At 45.2% G+C, this 18,759-nt stretch overlaps 1 long non-coding RNA gene across 1 annotated transcript; it reads left to right on the forward strand.

The window, feature by feature from the left end:
- Nucleotides 1-7,680: 7,680 nt before the first annotated feature.
- Nucleotides 7,681-12,018, forward strand: LOC144290539 (uncharacterized). Its single transcript, XR_013358139.1, has 3 exons — nucleotides 7,681-7,801; nucleotides 7,904-8,146; nucleotides 10,993-12,018. It is a non-coding gene; the product is annotated as an uncharacterized LOC144290539 (long non-coding RNA).
- Nucleotides 12,019-18,759: the final 6,741 nt, after the last annotated feature.

An 18,759-nucleotide genomic window follows, 5' to 3' on the forward strand; every position in this document is an offset into this window, starting at 1 on the left:
CCACAGAGCTCTCCAAAACCTATTTCTTTATTTCACAGGCAAATCAACTCTGGACTTGGAGGGCCAGTATTGTCTGGGGTCACAGTGTTAGTTTTTTTTTTTTTTTTCACTTGAGAAATGTATTTTTTATAGGGTTTTGTAGGAATTAAATAAAACAACTCTAAGAAATATATTCAGAAGTTCTCTTGGTAAGTTAAAGTAAATTATAATAAATCTTCCATGAGTATATAGTAATCTCCTAAGCTTTAGTTCATATTCCATGAGTTTTCACTTTGTTCCAACAGACAGGGTAAACATGATCCAATATGAAGTGACAAATCAATCTGCTTGCACAGTTTACCTAATTTCTTATTTTTTAAAAAATATGAATTCCTTGTGTTAGTTGTGACTGAACCAGGGCTAGAATGCCCAGACACCTGGCTCCCAACCACATGGTGATTTCTACACCAGGTGGAAATCTACAATCCTCTGCATATGCTAAAGTACCCTCTTGGTTTTTACCTTGTAAGAAGTTAAAAAGGTCAATCCTGAGTGAAGTGACATCTGGGAATCCAAAGGATTTTATACTTTGTTAAAACATTTTATGAGCTGGGTATGATGACCACAGAAAAATTGGATGTGGTTTTTGTTTTCAAGGAGTTTCTCATTTAGATGGGAAAATACATCCAGATAGAATAATGCCTGCCTGGAGAAATAGAGGTAAGAGATGGTACTCTTGGTTATAATGGAAAGTTTTTTTTTTTAAAAAGATTCAAGACCATACACTTGGACCTTTGTGTTGTAATCTTGTTTGACAAAATGATAGCTGGCAGCATTTGCTCAACTGCATCAGAGATGCCAGAGTCCCAGCTTCACCTCTGGGTAAGGATCGCACTGGGGCCATGGGGCTGGCCAGCCTCGGCCCAACGTATGACCTAGGCTCCTTGTCATCCTTCAGACCTGCCATTTCTGCCTGGTTCCCAGCATCTCCCATGCAACGCATTTCTAGGATGTGCTTTAAAGATGAACAGCCCCTCAGGGCATCCCCAAGTGGCTATAAACTCTGAAAGTGCCAAAAATAGGCCTGATTCGGGCTGTTACTAGATAGTGCTGACGTGTTTGGGCACAAAATAAAGGTCACCAACTTATAGCAGAGACTTTTTCCAAAGGAGGAGGGAATGCTGCCCACAACCCAAATCTGTCACCTTCCATCCCGGACTCAGGAAGCTGCACTGCCAGGCTGTTTGGCATGGCCATGTTGGGCTTACTGCATTTGGGATGCTGATCTCAAGAGGGAGAACATTTTTTATTGCTATTTTGTAAAATGGCACACAGCTATGAGCTATCCCATAAAGCTCTTTGGGTTCTACCCCATATAATAGGGTCTAGTAGACAAACTTTCTCCTCCAGTTGGGCTGGATTCACTGTCTATTATATACATTAAATATAAAAAAGCTGGAGTGTAGGTGGTCTGGAAGTCTGTTGTCTGTAACAACTCTTTCTTATCTATGGTCCTCTCCCATCTTTCAAATGATCTAGCAACTTCCTCTGTGCTAACTTTTGTGATTGAAGAAACTTATTTTTGGTAACTTTCCCAACCCACAAAACCAATCCCATTTTAAGGTGGAAAAGTACAGTGTAACAATGGCATTACTGTTTTTTGGTGGGTGACACGAAAATGTTTAAGACTGACCCTAACACCAGTCGCTGTTGAAAGATACTGCCTTGTACAAAATAACAAACCAAATCCCAAACTGTCTGTTTATGGTCATCACGGTTCACTTCATTAAGCCATAACTCTGATTACATTCTTTCTTCTGCCCTACCCTGAAGGCTGAGCTTGGAGGCCAGGGGGCCTGGCCTGCTCTTCTGTGGTAACTGTTCACCCAAAAGCACATTTGGGCAAAATAGATGCAAGGTGGACAAAGGAAACTCTCAGGGGCTCTGTGGGGACCTTACTTCTGGGGCTCCTTGTGGGCCCTGGGGTCATGCTTCCATCTCCCACCTCCTGAGCACCCCACCCCGGGAGGCCCCTGGTTCCTGTTGCACCTGCAGAGATTCACTGGGGAAATTCCTGGCTGAAGAGGGAGAGGGTGAGGTAGGCAAGGTGCATGTGGGAATATGCTTTAATCTGCAATAATCATGCACAGGCAGAAATCTTAAAAGTATGGGATGAAGTGGGACAGAGGGAACCAATATTTGGAGCACGTAGCTGGTGCTCAAAAATAGCCATTTTGTTGTTATAAATAAATATAAATAGGTGGGTTTTCCCCTTCTGAATCCAAAGTAGTCTAAATACTGACTTCTCCTGGGCTCTGGCTCCCAATATCCTGTAGTCTTAACTCTTGAAAGGGGTTTCAAGTATGCCCACATACAGGCAGAGCCATATTTCAGGGGCCTCCAACTCAACAAACATGTGTAGGACTGCTGTTATGTGCCAGACTCCAAGGCAGGCACTGAAGCTCCAAAAGTCAAAGTTCACTGCTGACCTTATAGCTCTCACAGACTGGGGAGAAGACAGGCTCACGATGAGAGATTGGGAATGTAAACAGCCATTTGGAGAGGTGCAAAAAGAGGAGGACTTACTTAGGTTTAGTTCAATTGGTGACAGAAACTGGAAATCATGGTGACTGAAAGCAGATCGAAGTTCATTTTCACATAAAAGAAATACATACAGAGATGGGAAGCCAAGGGCTGATAAGACAGCACCACACACAGTCAGTAGAAAGCCTGGCATCTCTGTCTTTCTTTCTGTTTTGCCACTGTAGCTTGTTAATTCCATCCTCAGGTTGGCCCCGAGATGGCTGCTGGAGCTCCAACCATCATGGCCAGATTCCAAGGAGAAAGGCTAAGAAGAAAACCAGCTTCCTGGTCTAATTATTCCCCTTCTGAAGAATTTTCTCTAAAGCAACCCCCTCCCCACCATCAATGTCTTCTGCTTACATCTCCTTGGCTACAGATATCTGTAAAGCTGGGAAGTGAAGTTTTGTTTTGGTTTGCTTTTCCAGCTGGCCCCATTGATGCTCCTAACAACATAGGAGTCTGTTAGTCAGGAAGAAAGGGGAATAGATGTTGGTAGGCAACTAGCAGTTTCTGCCACAGAGACACTCCTAATCATAGAAGACCATTCTAGAGAAATGTGTCATCATGAAGCGGAAAGAAAATATGAGTCAATTATGCAGAAAGCATTGCAGATGGAGAGAACCAACTTCTGCATAAAGCCTAGGAGGTAAGAAATTTCATAGAGCCTTTAAGGAAGGCTCATAGGAGTCGGGTATGGACACTTTGCCCCTAAATATAATTCCCTCATCTGTTTAACCTTACTTTAGCTTAGGATCAGTGAAAACATAAGTCTTCCTATCCATCTTAAGAAAAAGTTGGGGTTCCCATTCACATTAGGGTATAAGTAAGTGTCCACTCTTTACAGAACAACAGATTTGGAGTGTGGGTCCTGGAACATGAATGGAGAAATAAAGAACTCTGAACACAAGGGGAAATGCTGCCTTTCCTCTGGTTTTTGGGCTGAGATGGCGTCTGGAGGCAAGGGGCACAGGTGACTCTCCTAAGCAATGACTGGAGAGGCTCCAGCTATGTGACTCTGATACCATCCGAGAGGACTCGGCATACTACTACCTGTTTGACGATTTCACATCATAAATACATGAAACAATATTTTAAAATTGCAGCCTCCGGGGATCCCTGGGTGGCGCAGCGGTTTGGCGCCTGCCTTTGGCCCAGGGTGCGATCCTGGAGACCCGGGATCGAGTCCCACGTCGGGCTTCCAGTGCATGGAGCCTGCTTCTCCCTCTGCCTGTGTCTCTGCCTCTCTCTCTCTCTCTCACTGTGTGCCTATCATAAATAAAAAATAAAATAAAATAAAATAAAATAAAATTGCAGCCTCCTTAGCTCTGGACCCTATGGCAACAGCTTCTCTAAATTTCTTTTGTTCTGATCTCACACATCATTTCAGCATGTGAGGAGGGGGATGCCTGGGGGGAAACGCAGGCTAGACAAATGTAAAACATGTTGATTTTGTTTCTTTTCTTTCTTTTTTTAAAAAATTGATTTTTTTTTTTTTCCTTTCAACAACTGAGCCTGCCAAGCCCACTTCAAGGAAAGGAGTTGCATTTTAAGTTAGCCCTACTTTCTGGAACTGGTGGGAATGTCTTCTTCTTCTTCTTTTTTTTTTTTTTAAGATTTCCGCCTGTGGTCACCTTGTAAGGCTTTGCAGTCCTTCCATGTCTTCTCTCCTGCCTCATCCCAGCTCCTCCTGGCCCAATTTCTCATCACATCTGCTGTGGGCCAAGTGCCCAATAATTTTCCATGAATGCCTCTGTACAGCAAGGTTTCACAGCTGCACTACTTAAGGTGCAACATACCCAATGCATATACTTGCGGCCTACCCCTGTCAACCCTGCCCAGAGAGCCATTGGAAATTCAGTTTCCCGGGAAGAGCTCTGACTTTGCAACTCAGTGATCACACAGCCCCACTCCATGGGCAGACGCAGCCCCACGTACTCCCTTCTCCCACAAGCTTTCCTGTTTGCAAAAGCGCAGCTCAGGAAGGGAAGTAGGAGGTGGTAGCATCATAGTCTGGGAACAAAGGGACACTTGCATACATTACTCTGAGGTCCAGGCCACTATACACATTGGGCAAAATGTTTATTGTTGCTTTTTTGATAAGTGAGCTATAACTCTTTAAATGTGTCCGAGTCATCACAGGATCTGATTCTCATCTCTTAGAAGGCATTACATTGCCTTAATATGCAACAGTCTAACAGAACATTAAATCATTTTTTAAGGTTTCATCTAGTTGAGCCTGAGCCAAGGTATTCTTGGGTTGGGTTTGCACATCCACCCTTTTTTTATATAGTTAAAAAGAAACACACGACAAAATACCTATCAAGTGATTTCACTCTTGCCAGCATCCAAGAGTGATCTGCTTAAGTGGGCCCTTTTGGTTTCCAGGGGCCCTACTGTATGGCTTCACTCCCCAGGATCAGCAAGTATTCTCTGAGTGCCCACCCCCCACACACACACCAGCCTGCAAAATGAGCGGTGGGAGAACGTGGTGGGCTGGCCGCAGGTTAGGAAAGTCACAATTTCCCAGGAATGCCAAAGACTGGGTTGGAGAACCAGGCTAACCTGGGGCTGGGAGGGAAGTAAGTGCTTGGACTCCTTTTATGAACAATGCTTCAGCAAAGGCTTGGCCTCACCTATGATCCACTCTCTCTCTCTGCAAAATCCTGCTGGGTCACTGAGGCCACAGTGAGGGCAGCCCTCTCAGGAAAGCTTCTTTCCTCCTGTACCAGACCTTCCTCTTTCGTCCTCATTCAGGCCACCTTCCAAACAGCCTTCTGTAAACTCTGCCTTGGATTAGGTTTGGCTGTTCACATGTCAATCTCCTGGCTGATAAGAGAAGGGCTGTATCTCGATCACTCTAGAATCTTGGTGACCCAGAGAATGGGGTAGAAGCCCCCAAACACACAGCCTTCATTCGGGAAGATGGGGAGCCGTAGCTTCCATTGTAATGTCTGGTCTCCTAGCCAGTGCTCAGCATAGACCAGCATCCACACCCCATCCAGGTTACTTTACTTTTGCATTTTGACCCTACCTCTGTCTTGCCCCAGGCCCTCCTCAGCCCATTTTGGGCCTCCCCCAGCCCACCTTCTCCCTGCCTGGGTTCTTGGGAACACATCGCAGCGGGAAGAGAGAAACATGAGGACATCGGGTACGAGTGAGTGAAACTTCTGTCCAGTGTTGGTCACTTCGAGGGGAAGGCCCACGCCCCGGGAATGGGCCATAATTAGGAAGGACGGTTGGGTAAGCGGTGGCCCAGATGGCTGCCCAGAGTCCTGATGGGAAGCTCGTTCAGGATGCCCAGTGACATCCTGAGGACCTTCTAGATCATTCTGGCTCTGTTCTCACCCAGGGCCCGGCCCCTGTAGGGTGCTCCTCCTGCATCTGGCATCGCCCTGGCTTCTGCCCAGATCCTGGGGCGGCTTCTAGAGACCTTGAGGCGCCAGGAACCACCAGGGTCCAGTGTCGCAAGCCCAGGGCCAGGAGACAGTCTCCCTGGGTCTGGCTTCTCCTCCCTAGCCGGCTTGGCCAGCCTGGAAACAATGACTGCGGAGAGACACTGCTTCTCACGGGGGTTTTGGAAACCGCGGCGGGGCCTCAGCAAACAGCTTTTGCAAAGGACTGTGGCTCCCAAAGAGATGCTTCCACGCTGGGAGGGTGCAGAGGAAGTGACAGAGACAATAGACAGCATTGTGTCTTCTCCCAGGAAGCTCTGCTCTGCGTTGCTTTCAGGGAAATTGACTCTGGGGCCGCTCGGTCTGTTCCAGAGCGACAGCTTTATGTGATTAGGTTAGTCCCGGGCTAGGACGAAGCCGCACTTCCTACCTCATTAACAATAACGCCAGCAGAGACCAGCCATGCTATGGGGGGGGGGGGGGGGGCTCGGCAGGGGGGGGCTCGGTGCCCTAATTCGTGGGGCAAGGGCTGAGCGGAGGGAGTCGCAACAACAATGCATCTTGGAGCAGAAGCTGTCTGTGGAGGGAGTCCAGCTTTGATGTGGGGCCCTGTCCTGATTAGGGCTGATGGCTGGGGCCCCAGCCGTGCTCTGGAAGGTGGCATAAGCCGGGATGGCATTTGGGATGTGGGCTTTTGCACCTGGGTCTGATGAAGTTTGATGGGGTTTAACACATGCAAACAGCAGCTTTTGTTCTCCAGGACAATGGCCTCCCCAGCCTGGACCCAGTCTGAGACCCCCGTGGCACCCGTTTCCTCCCCGTCGCCTCTTGTCACTCTCCTCGTTGAAGTTTAATTAGGACAAGGAGCTTTCGCAGGCTCATTTCGCACTCCAGCAACTTTCTAACACTTCCTAACGAGGAGGAGGCCACAGCCTGAGGAGGGGAGGGGGCAGCAGAGGAGGGTATGGGGAAGGACAGAACGGTTGAGGGGGCTGGGAGGGGCGAGCAGGGGGTGTGTGGGGAGCAGAACAGGCACAGAGGAAGCTCAAAACCACACCGGATCCTCGGGGAACTAGGGATTGATCTGGGAAGAAAAGAAAATAAAACAAATCCTAACTGGCCTTTGTTTTCTGGGTGGCCAGACAGTAACTTCCCCCAAATTCTCTCTGGTTCCGGAAAAGAAAGCACAAGATCAATGGGTGTTGACTTTGTGCCTTTCAGAACTGGATCGCATGGGCCGTTAACACCTTATACTCCTCTAACTCACACACAAGCTTTTCCTGTTCACTGGGTTCTGAAGCACAGGAGTCACGGGGACAATGCCCGGCGTCCCAACTCGCTCCCGAATCAGGCTCCCACAGGAGAAAGAGTCCTGCTCCATGTGCGGACTGTAGGAATCCCATATGGAGGGGCCAATCCCGCTGACCTGGCTGGAGGTGTCGGCAGGAAGAAACAGAGGTGGACGGACGGGGAATCCCTGCGTACCCTTGCCTGTTTAGTCAGTATAGTTCTGATGCTGCTATGGTAACAAACCCCCTAAATGGAGGTGCTTACAACCTGCAAAGATATTTTTTCTTCTGCTGCTGCTGCATGTTCATGGGGTGGGCTCAAAGCTCTGCACTCCATCACCTCCCCTTGGGGCCCTACGCTCATGAAGCATTGTCCCATTATGAGCAAAACTGACCATGGGTGTAGTAGAGGGAGAAAGAGATGATGACAGTGCACATTGGCTCTTGAGCTGCCTTCACAGAGGTGATCACATCATTACCAAAGAAAGTGACATATACATGTGTGAGAGGAGACGTGTCCTTTTGTTATGCTTCTAGAAGGCAGACCAGAGATATTTGGTCAGTAGTACCAGTAACCTTCCATTTGCTATGTATTGCTGTGTGACACATTACCTCAAAACTTAGTGGTTTCAACCAACAGTTATTTATTTTCTTACTCAGGGATCTGGGAGCAGATTAGCTGTGAGTCTATCTGGCCACAGTTCAGTCCTCCTCAGGGGTAGCCCGGCCTCTCTGTCTATCCTTATCAGTCTCCAACTGGGAGGAAGGTGAGAAGAGAGGAGTGCAAACCTTTCCAGAGTCTCCTGGTGAAGAAGGACAAAGAGAGAGAAAGAAGGGAAGTACTTAAGTCCTTGAAGCTGCCCAACCCCTCCTCTGGCTTATGCCAGCTCTGCTCTGCCACAGGTGGGTATGGCCTGTTGGAGCCGGGGTCTCTGCCCAGGCAGACTGAGATGTTCCTTTGTGAGGAAGGTTAACAGACAGCTGGACCCCTTCACTAGCTACGTATATACTAAGTGCATGGTCTTCCCAAGGCCTAGGTTCAAGTCTATGCTACAGAGAAATGACAAACCACTATGTATGTAACCCTTTGAGTTATGAGTGAAACTTTAAGGCCAAGTGCCCAATGAACATCCTGGCTCCTGTGAAACTTCTAGCAGAGATTGCAACCAGACAAGAGGAAAGAGCCAGAGCTTTGAGAGGAAACCCAGTGGGAAGTTGGCAATCAGAGCGATGGAGGTGGGGAGTGACGTGGGCAAGATGTGCCCAGCTGTGGGCCCTGACCCAGAGGCTCTGGCCTGCAGTGGTAGGAAGGCCTCTCAAGTCCCTCTCTGATAACCCATATAGCTTCTGCCAATGGAAGATTCTCAATTTGGAGAGGGAACAGCAAGAATATTAAACTTTTTAGATGACATCATGGTGGATGTTCAGAAAAGTTGTCAGTAGGGGCAACAGTCTCTTATGAACCATCATCTTCCTCATTTCTAGAATGTCTTGGCAGAGGGGGTGGGTTGGTGGGTAGGATTCTCACCTCCCCTGGGATTCTGGCCTATGTAGAGCACAGATCCCAAAGTCTCTCTTCTGGGGCCTGAGGAGGGTCTGCATATAAGTGGAGAGGATAAGGTGGTGTCCCCAGGAGGCAGACAGGACCCATTGAGGGCAGCAGGGCTAGTGTGGGTTAGAGGATTACTGGCCACAAGGACTATTCCTTAGATAATCCCACTATTAACTCTTTGGTCAATAATTAGAAAGATGACTGGAAAAAGAGAAAATAAGGAATTTGGTCCAAATGAGGAAGGCTCAGGTAATTCACTGGGTTGAATAGGTATCTGGCGAGAGGTGTCCCTCTTCAAGGCTGTTAACCAGGCTGGCCTGGCTAGGGGCAGCCTGACCCCGGGAAAGTCTTCTTTGGTTATGTGCAAGTGGTCAAAGGCCCTGAGGTTGGGAGCTGGCCAACCGATGCCACTGGCTGTGACTAACCCACAAGTGTGGGTGTGAAATGGTTCACCCAGAGAGGCCCTAGGACCCTGGCCAGAGCCCACTTAGCCAGCTTCCTCCCTGGGGAGTAGCTTTCATTTTGTGAAATGGTTTTTTTCTCTGCCTCTGTTGCTCACTCCCAGTGTACTCCCTTTTGGGAATACTTGAGACTTCGCTTTCAATGGTGAGACCCCAGGCATCCCGTGTTGCCATTCAAAAGGTGCTCTACAGGCACCCGGTTGCAGGGATGACTGATAAAACGTCCTTGGGAAGCAGTTTAGCGGAATCTGTACACACTCCATGTCCCGGGAGTTCCACTCCTACCTAAGGCAAATAAGTGTTTATCCTCACTCAAATATATGGGCAAGAATGTTCATAGCAGCGTTCTTGCTAGGAACCAGGACACACCCAAATGTCTGTGAAAGGTAGAATGAATAAAGTGTGCATATCCACATGAAGAAAATACCATAGTGCAATGAAAATGCAAGAACCCAACGTATATACAACCACGTGGCTGACTCTGATACAAAGCTGAAAGAGAGAAGCCAGACAGAAAAGGGTATATGCTTCACAGCTCCATTTATGTGAAATCCAGGGACAGGCAAAACCATTCCGGGGGATAGAAGTCAGGATGAATGGGGGCTCCGTTGGGAGGGTAGGTATTGCTAGGAAGGGTATTGCTAGGAAGGGGTTGAGAGCCTTCACGGGCTAGAAATGTTCTAATTGTTTACCTTGGTAGCCGTTACACAGGTTTATCATGGGAAATGAAAAGATTCATCAAGATCTACTTTTTAATTGAAATGTAGTTGACTCATAATGTTACATTAGTTTTAGGTGTACAGCATAGTAATTGGACAAGTCTGTATGTTATGCTGTGCTCACAAGTGTAGCCACCATGTGTCACCATACAACATCGTACAACACTATGACAATATCGCTGATATTTTCCCTCTCTGTGTCACCAGGCTGTGCTTTTAAGACACACGCACTTTACTGTATGGCTGCTGCCTAGAAAGAAAAAAGTTGATGTGGTGAACAGGTTTCCCGCATGTTCGGGCTCTTTCTAAAGCTTTTAGAGATGTTTCCTTAACAATGAAGAATTGATTACTCCATAACAAACAAACAAAACGCAATACAAATGTCGCTTTACCTTCCAGACTTCAGAGTCTTTTCAGGAAGAAATAATTTTGGAGGTATGACATTCTAGTTGTAGAATTTTCTCTCTCTAAGGAGGCGATCCCTGCCCCCTCCCCCTGGTGTTGAGGTTGGTGTGGCAAATAGTTTCAATTTTCAGATGTCATCTTCCAAGCAAAGAGTTCTCATTATGGTCTAATTACCTTGGCTATTGGAAACAGGAAATGGAGAGCTGAGCTATTGAACTTGGGAAAAAGAAAAGAGAACTGCTTCCTACCAATATTTTTAAAGTTTCAAAAAAAGGTCGCTGCTTAGTCTCCTCAGGGCACATTAGGTACATTAAAAATCTGCCTAATTATATATTTTAGCAGGAAACCAAAGAAAGGGCCAAGAAAGCGCAGTTTCAATCTTTTGGATAAATAAAAATAAATGTGTGGGTATAAGCTATAAATACATACACCCTGCATTTTAAATGGCCTGATCACATATTTGCTTAAGGAATTGCTGCACATCATAGTAAAAATAAGATACATCACATGCTTTTCCCCTGCAGGATATAAATATACAAATAAATATAAAACATTGATTTTTTTTTTTAATTGGGTAATGCATTCTGGTCAATAAAGTTCCTTTTTCTTCAGGAATTTTTATGGTTTGTGTGAACCGTCTAGGCAGAGGAACTCTGTGGAAGAAAATGTAGTGACAAGAAATCCCAAGAAATGGGGAGTGCTTGTGTTTCTGGCAGGGGCTTTATATCAGAGCCACTTACCCAGCACCCCCACCTCTGGTGTAGAGAGCATTTCTTCTATGGGGACGTGCAAAATGGACCCCTTACGGATTTTCATTGTTCTTATAAAATATATGTTATGCCGACAAGCCCAGAGAATGGGCTCTCATCAGAAGCATTTCCACATCGTTCTGCTGCCAGCCTCTGTGATATTGGATACCACAATGGAAACCAACAAAGCAAGGAAGATCGACATAGAGACACTGGGAAACAAAATCTGTATATTTTATTTCAAAGGGAAAGTCTTCATGAATGTCTCTCTCTGGCCCTTTGGAGACACGACGAACATAGGTGTACTTTTAATCGAGTAAATTAAACTTGCTATAAAGCAAGAAGCAGCAGCCGAATGGCATCTTGCTGGAATAAAAACACACCAGGTCCCTTGAAACAGGACACTGGGAGGGAAATAATTAATAGTCGCCCTCCCATTTTAAGGGAGGTCTTGCTAACTGATAGAGCCCTTTATCAACAGTTCAGAAATAAAGGAATGCATTTTAAAAGAGTCAACTAGGTATAGACTCCCAATGACTTTAGTGCAAAGGGGAAAGCCTTCAGGGAGGCTTTACCTGGTTTTCTGTCCCTGTCAAAACACACTGGTATCTTTAGCAAGATCTAATGGCTTTTATTAAAATTTACTTAAAATTATTTAAAATAGCAATAGCTCAACAGTAACATAGTTCCCACCATTCTGTAAAAAAGTCTCAGCTTTGTTTTCCTGAATCCTCATGTATGGTGTTTTGAGTTAGGGGGCCCCTGGAATGCTCAGTCAGTGGAGCATCCAACTCTTGATTTTGGCTCAGGTCATGATCTCAGGGTCATGAGATCGAGCCCTGTGATGAGCTCCATGCTGGGCGTTAAGCCTGCTTAAGACTCTCTCTCCCTCTCTCTCTAAAAATCAATCCATAAATAAAGTGTTGTGAGTTAGGTTGTTGATGAATTGCTTAGATTTGTTTTCACCATTCATATGTCAATGTCTGAATTAATGGCACAAGAATGAGTACAGAGACACAATAACACGTTCTTGTTTGGTGGGGCAATGGGGTGGTGGTGCGTGGAATGCCACGTTCATATAGCTACCTTAGATAGTCAGAGATGGCAATTTCCCTGGATGTGGGAAATTGCCCGTTCCACAGGCAAATAACTGTCATTAGGACATCCTTCAACTCAGACTTGAAGCCAGCAGCTCCAGCAGCTCCTGGGAACTTGCTAGAAAAGTACCAAGTCAGGCCTGACCCTGTCACTGAGTCAGAATCTTCATTGTCTCAGCCCCCAGGGCACTGCTGTACACATAAGGGTTTGTAAGACTAGTTCTAGTAATAGGTGTTGATGACTACACACCTCATCCAGGCATCTTAAGTGAAGGGACCAAAGGTGAGTAAGAGCTGGTCCCTTCCAGCAAAAACCTGATATTTTATTAAAACTAAAAGGTGTGGAGGGGTGCCTGGGTGGCTCAGTGGTTGAGCATCTGCCTTTGGCTCAGGTCGTGATCCCCGGGGTCCTGGGATCGAGTCCTGCATCACGCTCCCCATAGGGAGCCTGCTTCTCCCTCTGCCTATGTCTCTGTTTCTCTGTGTCTCTCATGAATAAATAAATTTTTAAAAAAAGACTAAAAAATGTGAACAGAGATGGGATATTATCTTCAAAAATTGCATTAGCGTGTGGATGGGTGTCTGCCTTACATTCACCCCAGTTCTCCACACTGAGGAATGGTCCTGTTCCCCTCTCAACAGGTGAGAATGGTCCTGTTCCAGATGAGACCAGGAATGGTCCTGTTCCCCTCTCAACAATGGTTTTATAACCTGATATCTACCACACCAGCCATACCTCCTGCCTCTACACTGGTCTGAGTTAGATTCCTTTCTGCGGCTGCTGGACCAGCCATGGCATAAAGATGAAAGGAGCAACACAAGGTTTTCTTCTGGAAAGCAAGTGTTTTGAGGCAAAGGTGGAAACACAGGGTTTCGTTGGTTTCCAAGGGAAGCCATGCACAGATGCACACACTGACTAATCCTATGCCAGATGTCTGCCTGCTGTCTCAGAGACACAGCCAGAATTCTTATTTGGTCATTGCTTCAGGGCAGGGGTGGGGGGTATGAGTGGTCAGAGGACAGGAGGAGAGGTTCCACACTTCCGGTCTCTGAATCGTGAGCTCTTTCTCAGAGCTTGTAGGAATGTTGCCTCTGAGTTCTGTGATCCTTAACAGCGTCATCCTTCCATGTAGATGCAGGGCTCCCTCTGCCATGTGGCTACAGCCAACTGCAAGTTCCAATGAAATTGGCCAGAGAGCTGGGAAGAAGATTTGGGCGGCTGGCCTTTGGCAGGCAGGGATGTGATTGGGTCCCGGGAGCTCCCTCTCCACTGTGGGCCCAGGGAGCCCCCCACCCCCACCTCCACCCCCTCCGCCCAGATAACTTGTTCCAGGTGTGTTCAATCTCAAAACAAAGAAGCTTTTCTCTGTTGCCTGAGAATGAAGAGTCCTCTCGCTAGTTGCATGAAGTTTTTCCGAGATGGTAATATTTGGTTACAGTAAGATCTGTTATTTCACAGGAAACCCAGCAGAGGTGCCCGTAATTTGATTCACGTAGAAACTGGGAAAACTCTAAGCAGGGAGCTGGGGGGAGTGGAGATCCCAGCTCATTAATGCAGCGTTTAGTGGGGTCAGTGTTTCGCCCTCTGAGCTGAACCTTGCACAATAGGCTGCCAGGTCCCCAGCCACCTTCTAAGGTCAGGGTCACCATGGAAGTTTTGCTGGCATTGCTCTAAGTATAACATCCCAAACAGTTTCCATGACCCACATTATTCCCTCTGCCTTCATATTTCTAGTGATTGTTAATATGTGACGCTATAGCCCAAGCAAGTAGCATTATGCCACCAAACTAAATCCAACAGGTAGAAGTGCCAAAAGTCAATTGCTACACATTTGTTGGGGTGCTATACTATTTGGTACCTGGAGAACATAATTTTATCAAGTACCCAAGGTGACTTGAAACAATACCTACAGGTTTTTCTAAAACTGTTAATATTAATTTATATCTTTCCAGGAATTTTTACTTCGAGAACTTCTGTATCAATTAACTAAATCTGTAAGTTAGTATGAATTAATAAAGATTCGTATCAATTAACAAGGAAGACATTGGAAATAATTGGATATTTAATTTATAATATGTATGAATGGCTTAAAATCTAATTCATTGGAACATATTTTATCCAAGATCAAGAGCATTAAGAAACACATGCATATAATGGGAAAGAAATTAGATGAAGGCTTTTATCTGTTTCCAGATCTGATGATGTATTTATTTAAGCACTCTTAAAGAGCAGGTTCTTGCTGTCCAGGGCCAGGCAGCAAAGTGCTGAAAGAGTGGAAACCTTTCTGGAATAGCATTTCAAGCCCTCGGGACCACGGTTCCCTCTTGGTCTCAACTCTAAGAGGTGCCCATGGCCAGTTTCTCTCTCAGGTGCAGAGCAAGGACAACATCTGGAGAATGTTTAAACATCTGGGTGACAGGCATTCCAGTAAACCAACAGTTCAAATGATTCTGTGCTTACTTCCCCCCTTTTTTTAGTCCCTTTGTTGAGGAACCAGAGCTGATGAGTGGTGGACCTTCCTGGTAATGCAGTCACAGGTTTGAGGGATGGAAGAGGACAGTTGAGGGTGGGGATGGCATATACAGGGGCTTAGGAAGAGGGTGAAAACCATGAATGTGGGGACTTTGAGTTACTGATACCTTCTAGATCCAGGTTCCTGGCCTCCCACCTCTACCCTGGAACTGCAGTTGGCCACACTCCATATTGGGTGCAGATGCATACTGCAGTGGTCCAGCTAGGGCACATTAGTCACATCACAGTTGTCATCTGGAAATACCTGGTTAATGACTCCTGAGATGTGCTTTGGTCCCTTCATGTTGGATTCGGTTTCCCAGAGTTATTTATTGTACCAGGTATTGCCTGGTTGGTATAAAGAAGTCCTTGGTAAAATCATCACATTACACCCTCTCTCCACCCCTTTTTCCTAGGTTTTAATATGTTCAGTTTTCCTCTGCTCTAGTTGTTTGGAACTAAACCCAAGTCTGCCTGTTGCACTTATTCTTCTGGTAAAGAACCCGGATCTTTCTTTAATTTATAACATGCGCCAAATATGCTAGCGTTTATGCTGCGTGATTATACAGCAATATTAGCTTCTTAAAATGTTAAACATTTTAAAAATAACCAGCACAATATTTAGATGTCTTATTTACATTTTGATTTTTTTCTTCAAGACTGCGAAAATGATTACAAGGATAAATAAACACTTAATGGAAATACTTATAACACAGTATTTTAAATAGCTTTTAATTGTTCAATGTGTTCGCCTTTCTCCTCTTTAAAACAAGAGAAGCTGAATGAAATCTCAGGTTCCTTCTTCTTTATAATTTTATGTTCTAAGATTTTGGTTGTGGGTCTCCTTTCAGTGAGCACACTCCAAAATAAGTCTAGCCAGATCTATTGTTTTTCCAACTTAAATTATTAAAAGTTTTAAATACCCAGAAAGGGTGAAAGAACAGTACGATGGGTAACTGGGTACTTGCCACCTGGATTCCTCAGTTATTAACATTTGCCTTACCTCCTTGTCTTTATGTATGTGTGTCCTTGTAAAATATTTGAAACTAAGTTGCAGGCATCATTAGCTCTATAGACCTCAGCATGCATTTCCTGGAAATAAGTGCATTCTTCTGCATGATGCAACACAGTAATAACCCCCAAGAAAATGAGCAAGACTGGTATCATATAACTATGGTACCTGTGATGCTGTAATATCACCTGAGAAGATACATGATGCCTCCTTAGTTTCTTTTCATCTAAAACAGCCATCCTGCCTCTGCTTGCCCTTCTCCCGTGGCATTGCGATGTGCATGTATATATGTGTGTTTAAGAGACTAGGCTTAATGCTTTGCTTAAACAGAATGTCCTGTTTCCTTGTGGCTTTCTTTAACTGTGCTTATAGAGTTCCATCTAAAGGTTGGCTTAGTTGCAGGTTGCATGTTACTGGCAGGAAGTTTCTCCCAGGTGAGGCTCTGTACCTGCAGCTCTCTGGAAGGCACTCACAGCTTCCTGAAAGGCTGAGCCAGGACCCTGTCCACAGAAGAGGTGGCATAGGGGCATCTGGGTGGCTCAGTCAGTTGAGCGTCCGACCCTTGATTTCAGCTCAAGTCATGTTCTCGGGGTTGTGAGATGGAGCCCCACATGGGGGGGGTCCTAGCTCAGTGGGGAGTCTGTTTGGGATTCTCTCTCTCCCTCTGATCCCTCTCCCTACTCTTTCTCTCTCTCAAATAAATGAATAAATCTTTTTTTTAAAAAAAGGATGGGTACAGGCTTGGCAGAAATTATAGCCTCAGAAGCCCAACTGCCTGGCTTCAAACCATGGCTCTTGCCCCAACTTGGGTGAGTTATCTGTCTGTCTATGCCTCAGTTTCCTTATCTGAGGAGAGTAGCGGAATCTTCCTGTAACTTTGTTGAGAGGACTCACTATATTAATACCAGGAAGGTGCCTAACACAGTGTGGTACACAGTAAGCACGTGTTAATGTGGGGTTTGGAAAAAACATGTATTTAGCCAGAGAAGCTCAATCATCAGAGGACATAAGTGCCATTCAAGCAGCCTCTGTGAAGAGAGCCCAGTACATACACAGTGGGGTTTGTTGAAGGCTTCATGTTGAACACAGATGCTGGTTCTGTATATCCAGCATCGGGGCAGCATGGACAGCCCTGGGAACACTGAGGTCATCTCATGGGACACGCTGCTCTCTCTGTCACAATCACACCCAGCCCTCACAGGCAGCATGATTGCAAATTGCCAATACTCATCATCTCTGAGTTACATCACCAGGAAACATGCAGGTACATATGATACTGGGAACCTGTTGAATATGGTTAATTATGTTTCATTACCCCTATCCGCCTGCTGCTAGGTTTACTGTACTTTTTCTTGAATGGCAAATAAGAAAGCTTTTTATTTTAAATGACAGCCTGGGGAAGAATCAGGTTGCTAATTTCCCTGAGGGTATAATGTCTGATAGAGGCTGGAGACCAAGAGTCATTTTCCTTAAAAGATACAACTTGAAAGTCATTCTTTAAATTGCTTGGATCTGACCTAGTGAGTTCCAAGGTCCTAATTAAAAACAGAAGGTGGGAGGATGGAGGAAGGAGGGATGGTGCGATCCAAGTGGGTAGTGGTCTGGGACATGTTGCTCATCGCAACTCAGAGGCCATCTGCAGTGACTTTGGAAATGCTCTAACACCCTGATGCCTATCACCAGAAACCACAAGGGCACATTTAGATTTCCCTTTCTGAGGCAGTGGTGGGACTCAATCCGGGACTTTTGCCTGAAAGGGAGGAGGAGGTGGAGTCTCCTCTTTGCTCTGGACTTGTCATCAAAAGCCTCAGTAGGTCTGTCAGTTTGTCCGTCCTGTTTTGTTGCTGACCTGATTTGTGACTTCAGGCAAATGAGTCTCAGAATTTTCATGGGCTAAATAAAGGGAGAGGGTGAAGTGTCTCCAGCTTTTCTCTCCTCCTGAGGTCCTGGTGAGCTCTAAAATTCAGTAATTAAAATCATACTTAAATTCTGTTTTGTATTTCTTTTGATGTTTTACTGTTTTGCACAGTAATCGTTTCAGAAAATATATGACATCTTGAATAGCTAATGATCATGCAAATCTGTGAGTATTATCGGGAGGTTTGGACTTGGATTGGCAAAGTTGTAATAAAAGTACTGCTTATGGTGGTTGTTCTGGTAGCACTGTGGACTGGCCTTCTAATTTTGAGAATTTTGATACTTGAGAAAGTATCTTGATGCTGTGTATCAGGAGCTATAAAATATTCTGTGCTGCTGACTAGCATCCCCCTTGGGAATTTATCTTAAGATAACAAAAAAATACTATGTATGTGAGGGTATTCATTATAGTACATTATATAGTAGCAGAAAAGCTGAAAATAATATATCAATAGATCAAGTTTATGACATGGTATTTAGCAATTAAAGTTATGTAAGTGCTAGAAACAGGGAAAAATTTATGTTATAACTTTTTTTGAAGGAGAAAACAATAGGGACGCCTGGGTAGCTCAGTGGTTGAGCGTCTGCCTTTGGCTCAGGGCGTGATCCCAGAGTCTCGGGATCGAGTCCTGCATTGGGCTTCCTGCATGGACCCTGCTTCTCCCTCTGCCTATGTCTCTGCTTCTCTCTCTGTGTCTCTCATGAATAAATAAATAAAATCTTAAAAAAAAAACAAAGAAGACAACAAAAGTACGTATTACGTGATAACAATTGTGTGAGTGTATATAAGGGAGTATAAGTATATGCAAAAATCAGAAGTACCAATAGTAGTTAGGGTAAGAGAGTGAAATTATGGGTGCAGTTGTCCTATTCATGTATTCTAATCACCTTTTTCATTTTAAAATCTTTTTTTTTTAATTACTAGTTTTGTTCCAGGTTTGGTTCATAATTCTGTTCAGTTTAGAGCATGTGTTAGGAGAGTTACTTTTAGTAACTTTGGGCTTTTTAAAAGTTGGGCTTTTTAAAATGCCCAACAGCAAATGGCATAAAAATCAAAACAAAGAAAGTCAAAACCATGTCACTGAGAGCCTG

Source organism: Canis aureus, chromosome 2 (assembly GCF_053574225.1).
Source record: "Canis aureus isolate CA01 chromosome 2, VMU_Caureus_v.1.0, whole genome shotgun sequence".
NCBI lineage: Eukaryota > Metazoa > Chordata > Mammalia > Carnivora > Canidae > Canis > Canis aureus.